The sequence below is a fragment of the Rutidosis leptorrhynchoides genome, chromosome 8 (assembly GCF_046630445.1).
Source record: "Rutidosis leptorrhynchoides isolate AG116_Rl617_1_P2 chromosome 8, CSIRO_AGI_Rlap_v1, whole genome shotgun sequence".
NCBI lineage: Eukaryota > Viridiplantae > Streptophyta > Magnoliopsida > Asterales > Asteraceae > Rutidosis > Rutidosis leptorrhynchoides.
The window spans coordinates 313,286,105-313,295,943 of NC_092340.1; positions in this window are offsets into that span (position 1 = coordinate 313,286,105).

Genomic DNA, 9,839 nt, shown 5'->3' on the forward strand with positions numbered 1-9,839 from the left:
TGTGTAAAACGTTATCTTTTAGATATCATTACTTGATAATCTACGTTATGGTTTTAAACCTTTATCGATAAAATAAAGGTTATGGTTTGTTTTAAAAACGAATGCAGTCTTTGATAAACGTCTCATATAGAGGTCAAAACCTCGCAACGAAATCAATTAATATGAAACGTTTATAATCAATATGAACGGGACATTTCAACTTTAATATTGTCATTGGATTGATAACCGAATTTTACCATTTTCTATACAGCTATACGATCGGGTACACTTGTCCAGTTGTGTAATAGTCTTTTAACCGGTACTTTTCCATACATAATTTATATGCGATTTTACACATCATCTAATATTATTAATGGCATCATCAATCTGATCACTATAAGAGGCCATACTAAATATATGATTATACGCACACATATTATCCATACAAATCTTATTTTTCAACAACTCGATCAATTTTGGAAGTGGTTCCCTCTCTTTAGGTAAATCAATGCGACCAACCTCACAACATGGTTAAAACACGAACTATTTGACAAATACCTTAATCGTTATGCGTACCAAAATACAACACCACAATAACTGCAGATACATTCACAGTCACCAATGTCGTTATAATAAAATGTTACCCGTGTGACACCAATAATACAACAACAACAACAACAACAAAAAAAGTTACAACTTATTCATACAACGTAATCAACATATTTGCAATGACGCATAATGATCAATTCAAAAAACAACAACAAGAGTACTTTAGCCGTAAGCATTGGTGATAGTGAATAGGGGAAAGTAAATGCATGTGAAACAACATCTGCATATATGTAACGATCCAACCCGTTATCCAACCAAAAACACGCCTTAAAAAAATTTGTAACTCAGTTCATCTGGACGGCGTCCAGTTATCTGGACGGTGTCCAATTGTGAAGGGCAGGACGGCGTCCAAGCAACTTGGATGACATCCAAATGAACTGCGAGGGGCTGTCCCCGGAGTCCAACTTAAGCGAACGGAAAACCCGCTTCCCGACACTTCTAAACTAAACGACTTTCACAACACGTTATAATAAATAAAACTAATAGTTTTCCACAATAAAATCGAGTTTTACAACACCGGGCCCACATCGACCCAAATTATTACAAGTAACCATTTCGACCCGTTTAGTTTAATTCAAAACATAGACCGAGCATGGTGATTGGGGATACGCTACCCAATCCTAATCAAATCCAAAATCACGTCTTCTAAAGCAAACTACACAAGTCCGCTAGTCCCCACGCTTAACCGAGCCACCATCTCCATGCAATCTATAAAAATGTAAACAACGAGAGGGTAAGCTAACGCTTAGTGAGTGAGAATATACTACATACATATATTTGCATAAAATGGACACGCCACACGAATAATCAAATAGCACATACCGGAGTCCATGCATAAAGGCAAGTTAAACTAAGCATACCGTACGATCGATATACAACAACCTAATATATCAACAATGTAAGTGCACCAACAACGATATGCACAGCGCCAATAACCTACACCCGAAGGGTTAGCTACATCACAATAATACGTCAATATTAGGGATGGCAATGGATCTAAAAAAATCCGAGATCCGCGGATATCCGCGCCCGTGATGGGTGGATAAAATCCAAAATCTTTACCCGCCGGTGGGCGATGGATGTAATTTTGTACCCGCAGATGAGTCGCGGGAGGGTGATGGATGTAATAGATCCGTTGCGGGTAAAATCCGATCCAAAAATTCGTAATACCCGTTTGAATAATCCGTGGATATACCCGTTCTAAATGAATGAAAATAACTCTAGTAATTCGTCAACGTACTTTATGATTAGTTTTAGCAGCTAAATTTTAATTGTTAATTTTAAACATTCTATCTTCGCATATATTAGTAAGAAAAGTATAACTAATATTATATGTTTTCTCGTTTTATTATATCATAAACATGAATATATTATTTGATGATGTTTTTTATGTCACTTTGAATTACGTAATGATATTTATTTTTGAATATTTTAATTTACATAAACTTCATGAATAAGATCCGCAAGTAAACCCGTGACCCGCGAATATCCGTGAATACGGGTGATGGATCTAAAAATAAATCCGTTAACCAAGATCCGTGGATTAATGGATCGTAAAAATATCCGCGGGTGAGGGTGATGGATGCAGTGGATCAGCGCCCACGACCCGCGGGTGCCATTCCTAGTCTATATATATATATATATATATATATATATATATATATATATATATATATATATATATATATATATATATATATATATATATATATATATATATATATAAAACAAAGCGTAAACCGCTCAAGGTTAACCCCTTAACCCAATACCAAAATGAAGATTGACCGAACTACACGAGCCTTAGTAAATCTGCATCCACACGAGACTACTATCTTCATTACCACAACAACATCGAGGTTGGCCGAACTACATGAGACCACTACCTGAATAAGATGACCGAACTACACACGTCATCGTGAATCCACATCCACACGTGACTCACCTCCAAAATCAAAACCCACGTCATCGGGGTTACTCAACCGCAACTCAATACCAACCTTTCGCCATCGGGGTTATATAAATTCACATCACAAGCCCATGTGATAACGTACACACAAAGTGTGCACCTCGCCAAAGGTGGTCAACCAAAACGCACAAGCGTGCCAATTGGACCTATACACAAGTCCATCAAATCCACCTATATGTGAAGTGAGCTCTATAGCTGAGATTCACTTCACCCAACCCGCACCCATCCTATACATACATATGCACATAGGATATTAACACTCACCTTGTCGCCTTGATGAATGCTACCGAATAATTCGCAACTCGCCGATGGAATGTACCAATTCCATTTATCACATAACAAACAACATAATTAAGGTGGATTACAAACCAACCCATATTGACAACTAGTGCAATTTCGACCCAAATGCACTTCCAAGCACAAAACGCGCCCAAACTAACCAATAATCACTAACACAAGTGAAAATGGTCCTAACACACCAATTGAACCGGAACATAAGTGTTAACACAAGTGAAAATGGTCCTAGCACACCAAATGATCGAGATTGTACAACATCTTTGCTAAGAATTATAACCCGGACATTCTTAAACTAGAAGCTTACTATAAGTGGAAGATTTCCATAAATAGTAGGTTTCCAAAAATAGAAACTTTTGAGAAATAGGAACTTTTCTCGAAAACTGTCACTGTCAATATAGTTGCTATATTAATAAACATACTTTATGTCAAGTTCGACATTAACTAATCAAACATTATACCTCTAGTTTGATATCCAGATCACTTACTTGCTTTACTTTTCTTCTTGCGTGGAATACTTCAACTGCTATTTAAGGTGAATTTCATAGCCCCATTTTTACATTTTTATGTTTTTACATTGGGGTGAGACACATGCTTTATTTTAAATGCTTTGACATGCTAGACACAAGTACAAACTTATTATGCGACCAACATGAGTATTTTATTATGTTCATTTGAAACATACAAATCCCTGCTTTGTAATATCATTAATTGCTAGATGAATTAAAGTGGCAAATGGAATTATTATAGATAGCGCTATTGGGAGTAACGTCCCGCACTGTTTACCTCAGGTCAATTGGTGGAATAATAATGATCTCGACAATTACATATGTATTGTTACGGGGTAAAATCGTTTAGTTTTGATATTATACGCTCATGGCATACTTTTGATATACATGATATATTGACTTTATTTAAATCTTGTGGTCTAACAAACTTACTCAAAATTAAACCTATGTTATTCACTCAATCTCGTGTGACTTTTTAAGCATGTTTGTCTCAGGTAATTAGAAGCTGTTGATGTGCTGCTTTGATGATGATTGCTTGTTATGCTTGGAGTCTTCATGCATTACTTATCATTCCATTTAAAAACATTTAATGCTTTGTTCATTCAATAAAATGTAATGACTATTTATCTTCCGCTGCAAAAACTCAATAAAAGTTATATAAAACGTCTCATATAGAGTCGTTCTCGTTATACAATTGCTTGATTTGATATAATTAGTCACAAATGTGATGAACCAGAAATTTCCGACCAAATTTAAACTTAATCTTTATACGATTTAATGTTTCCGACACGATAAGCAAAGTCTGTAATGTTGAAATATTAAAAATTTTGAACTGTGTTTATAGCAAAGTCTGTAATGTTGAAATATTAAAAATTTTGAACTGTGTTTATATAACCAATTACCATTTGACTATTCCCGACGATTCACGAACTATAGTTAATAAATAAATATGTATATATATATATATATATATATATATATATATATATATATATATATATATATATATATATATATATATATATATATATATATATGTAAATGTAAGGATATATATAATAATTTGAAATTATAAAATATAATTTAAACATTTGAACTAAATATGTAAAATGAGCTACAAAAAAAAATTAAGTGTAATTTAAAATGAATCTATATGATTTTTTTAAGTAAAATTATTACTATATGTATGTAGTAATACATACAATATATAAATATTAAATATTCAATATTATTAAAAAGTTAAAAAATTTATTATTAATATTAGTATTAGCATCATCTTATTTAGTATTATTAACATATTAAAAATTTGTAATATCATTATTATCATTATTATTATCACATGTATTATCATTAATATTATCCAAACTATCATTTTTCTCTTATCAATAAATAATGTACATAGAATATATTTATTACATATATTCTAACTATATAACCATATATCAGACATATTAACATTTTTTTATATAAATACTTATATATAACAAGTTATTGAATTCTACATTTGATACTAAACATATAGATAGATATAGATATGGTAATATAACTAAATGTATAGATAATAATTATTTTGAATATATATACATAAATTAAATATACATTATATATAAAATTAAAGATATAATAAATAAATTAATTTGTTCAGTTACGATTATATGTTTTAATATATATACAAATGATATAGGTTCGTGAATCTGAGGCCAACCCTGCATTGTTCAGTTGTTCAAAATCGTCATATGTATTTTTACTACAAAATACAGTATTGTGAGTTTCATTACTCCCTTTTTAAATGCTTTTGCAATATATATTTTTGGGACTGAGAATACATGCGCTTTTATAAATGTTTTACGAAATAGACACAAGTAATCGAAACTACATTATATGGTTGAATGATCGAAGCCGAATATGCCCCTTTTTGCTTGGTAGCCTAAGAATTAGTAAACTCATCTACTAATTGACGCGAATCATAAAGATAGATCTATTGGGCCTAACAAACCCCATCCATGATTGCGGATGCTTTAGTACTTCGATGTTGTTTTATCATGTCCGATGCATGTCCCGGAATGATAGGGGATATTCTTATATGCATCTTGTTAATGTCAGATACCTGGTGTTCAATCCATATGAATGATTTTTGTCTCTATGCATGGGACGTATTTTTATGAGAAATGGAAATGAAAATCTGGTGGTCTATTAAAATGATGAAAATGATTGATTATGATAAACTAATGAACTCACCAACCTTTTGGTTGACACTTTAAAGCATGTTTATTCTCAGATATGAAAAAAATCTTCCGTTGTGCATTTGCTCATTTTAGAGATATTACTAGGAGTCATTCATGACATATTTCAAAGGATGTTGCATTCAAGTCGTTGAGTTCATCAAGATTATTATTAAGTCAATAATAGTTGGATATATTATGAAATGGTATGCATGCCGTCAACTTTCGATGTAATGAAAGTTTGTCTTTTAAAAACGAATGCAATGTTTGTAAAATGTATCATATAGAGGTCAAGTACCTCGCGATGTAACCAAATGTAATGTATTCGTCCAAATGGATTAGGACGGGTCACTACAGGTGGTATCAGAGCGGTGGTCTTAGCGAATCAGGTCTTGCATTAGTGTGTCTAACTAGTAGTTGTTAGGATACATTAATGAGTCTGGATTTCGACCGTGTCTGCATGTCAAAAGTTCTGCTTATCATTTCTAGTCGGAAATCATCTGCTTATCATACTTAAGAAATTACCTGCTTATCATTCTTAGTCTAGACACATCTTACTGCATTGATTGCATGAATAGGGTATAGACAAATTCATATCTTAGCGTATCTGCTAATTCATATCTTAGCGAATCTGTTACTGTAAACTTTGCCTAGTATATTCCGTAAATTCCTCCGTAATTTATGGGATCTTTTGTACTATGTATTGGTATTCTATGTAGTCAGAATATCATCCGATATCCGAAAATCATTTTATATCGTAAAACCCTTTACTCAATAGTACGAAATGAAACTCGTCACTAGTTCAAGTTCTTCGGATTCCGACAGCTATTCCGATATGGTTTTCTACCTGAGCTCCAAAAGCAGTGTAACCAGAATGGATCAACCAATCAATCATCATCAATTCTGGATGAATTGGAGATGGGTTCATAGTCGATTTAATCAATGGAGATGCGAAGAAGGCGATCCTTTCCACCAACCGAATTCACCTCTTGGCGAAGAACCTGATGCACTTACCGGCGAACCTATCCGAAACACCAATTTCAGCCTCATTTCCAGGGTAGCTCGTCACGATTATATTCTACCCACAATTCTAAACCTTATTCATCCACTCGTTCCGACCGACAATCATCCCAGAATAATGGAAGAAGTCAACGAGCTTTGCGCCCGAGTTGTAGTCTTGGAAAATATGGTGTAAAATGTACCAGCTTCAGCAACATCACCGGCACCAACAGTGCCACCAACATCAATTTCAGTACCACCAACAACCCAAGTTTCAACATCACACGCCTAATCATCATTCTACGAATCGATCTACATCATTTATCTTCGTTCTACATGGCGATTATGTAATCTCTAATGTTTTAGAGATTATGTATCATAGTTCTAATCATAAATCAGATGAATTCAATATCACATTGACTCATTAAATCCATGATTACATCTGAAGAAAATATATATGTATATATGTTTTCATAAAGATTGTAATTAAAAATTCTTTTGTACAAACTGTTAAAGGTGAAAATATTTTAACGGGTAGGTAATACCCGAGGAATATTTAGATTTCACATTAATAAATTACACTGTACATTATTCGAAGCTGATTCAACATTCATTTACTATCCTACTTACATCCACAGATATACGAATCCGTTCACCACAGAATAATCATTTTCATTCAATTTCATATTTGGATTTTGACCTATCAGAATCCAACAAGTGGCATAATGAAGAAAACATTGGACAAATAAAATTTGTTAGAAACAAACAAATTAACTATGAGAAATGCTATTAAGAATTCACGCTAACAAAATCCTAGCTAACTGTTCCTAGCTAACTGATTACATTTTATTTATCGCAATTTAATTATCGCAATTTATATTCTCGCAAATTTATTTATCGTCATTTAATTTCTGTTATTTATTTTACGCACTTTAAATATCGGGACACGTATACAAAGTTTTGACATATCATATCGACGCATCTATATATATTATTTGGAATAACCATAGACACTCTATATGCAGTAATGTTCGAGTTAGCTATACAGGGTTGAGGTTGATTCTCAAATAATATATATACTTTGAGTTGTGATCGAGTCTGAGACTTGTATACAATGGGTCACGACATGTATTAATTAATTCAAATATTATATATTAAACTATATATGAATTATTGAACTGCTAACTGTGGACTATCAACTGTGGACTGCCAACATTGGACAATTAAAATGAATTAAAATATTGATTATAACATATGAAACTAAACAATTCTTCAAGTTTGCCACTTGATTTCATCTTAAACCTCATTTGTATCTTGACGATTACAATATGCGTTCAAACCTTTCATGATTCTTAAAAACACCTCAATCGAAAGGATGAATCAAATGCACTTCATCTATAGAAGAAAAGATTGATGCATATAGTTATGCACCTGAAAACACTCGGAACCTAAGTAAACGTTTAACACGTATTTGTGCTAGCTCCTTTGGCATTGCTATTCCCGAAAATAACAATGAAATTTCTTTTCAAATTAGCCAATTTTGTCACAGCTCCAGCAAGTCAACTCCGACTTTTCTTTCGAAACAACCTTATTATAACCTTAATATATATGCGTGCTCTTTTATTGTTACCGGGGAAACCATTTATAGTCCAATATATTAGCAGTAAACTTACCAGCAACTTTATTACTCATTGAATTAAGTCTCTCCGAAGAATCATTACATTGTTCATTAAAACCCTATCATATACTCATCCATCTACATCTTGTAACAATAATTGCCATACCAACAACCGGGAATCATCAATCATCAATCTCGAATCTCGCAAGCGTTTTCACTTCAACAGTTATATATACATATAACGTGTAACTCCTGGAAATTTTGATCTTCAATTCTGAAATTCTGAAAAGCACCTAGTCTGCGAATCAATACTCAGAATATTGAAAAAGCTCAAAGATTTTGATACTGAAAAACGAATTGAGCAAACCATGAAGGAGGCTATGGACAAATCACAAAGTCTAAACCTGCTTCAAAGAATCCAAATGATTCAGTATCTGCTGAAGTCATTAACGAATACCTTGCTCCTGATCCTACACTTTTACGGACAAATATTCATCATCATCCATCGATATTATAAATTCTAAGATATCATCGTACCTCTTATTATAAATATCCTCGATACTTCTGAAGATATCTTCATAACTAATATTATCTAAAATCGTTTATCTCTTCGCACTATCAGTGTTACATCATATAAGAAACTGTTAGTTTCTATATTCTGTAAACTTTCGAGTTTAAACTATGAATGTTTTTGAAGTAGTGTTGGGAACTGAAGCATGAGTTAGTATAATATAATGACACTTGATCAACGTGATTATATTACAGTAAGTCATGCTGAGTTTCTAATGGAACGTGATGATTCACAGATCTTAACGTCATCATGTGCCATTTACACAACTCTTACATTCTACCTCAGCTCCAAATATATCAAGAAGGTATTTTCTTGATAGTTCTATCTTTTCTCTTGAATTCTGGTAATTTGATAAATCAAATCGTGCTACTACCTTTCCTTTCTACTATTATATTATGATCATACAAAACTCCATACCTACGAATTCTGGACCATTACTTGCGAAAAGAAAACAAAAGCATAAAGCTCCGAAATAGGAAGGGGGTATAAATCGCAGCAATTAGGAGAGAGCATTAACTGTGAATGACAATGATTATAGAAGACGGAAGCAGGGACTCCGAAATATAAGGGAGAATATAAAGCTCGATAACAACACATAAATTACAAACCGTGGATATTAATACGAATAGCAATATAAAGACACGGTATAATTAAGAATAGTATTACCCCAAGGTAATAGTAGAAGTAAACAGATTTTTCTGATGGAAGATTGAAAAGAAGGATGACAAAAATGATAATTAGGAAAATATCAAGGATTAGAACGGAATTAAGCATTAATATAATCTTTTGGATATATGAACTGAGAAAGAAGGTATAGAAGTGGTGAAAACTAATGGAAGGAAAAGATAAATTTATAATGGAAATATCAGATGTAGTAATCAGGACAGATCATCGCATTTAATTAAAGAGATCCTAATTTCCTCATTTACCAAAAAATCAGATCTTATAGATTTCATAGATTTTCTTTAAATTCCTTGAATTCCAGAAATCCACCGTGACTACGTCAAAAGTTAAATCTCTATCTCAATCTTTTGTGATAGCTTCACTCGTACGCTTCGAGTAATCGAATTAT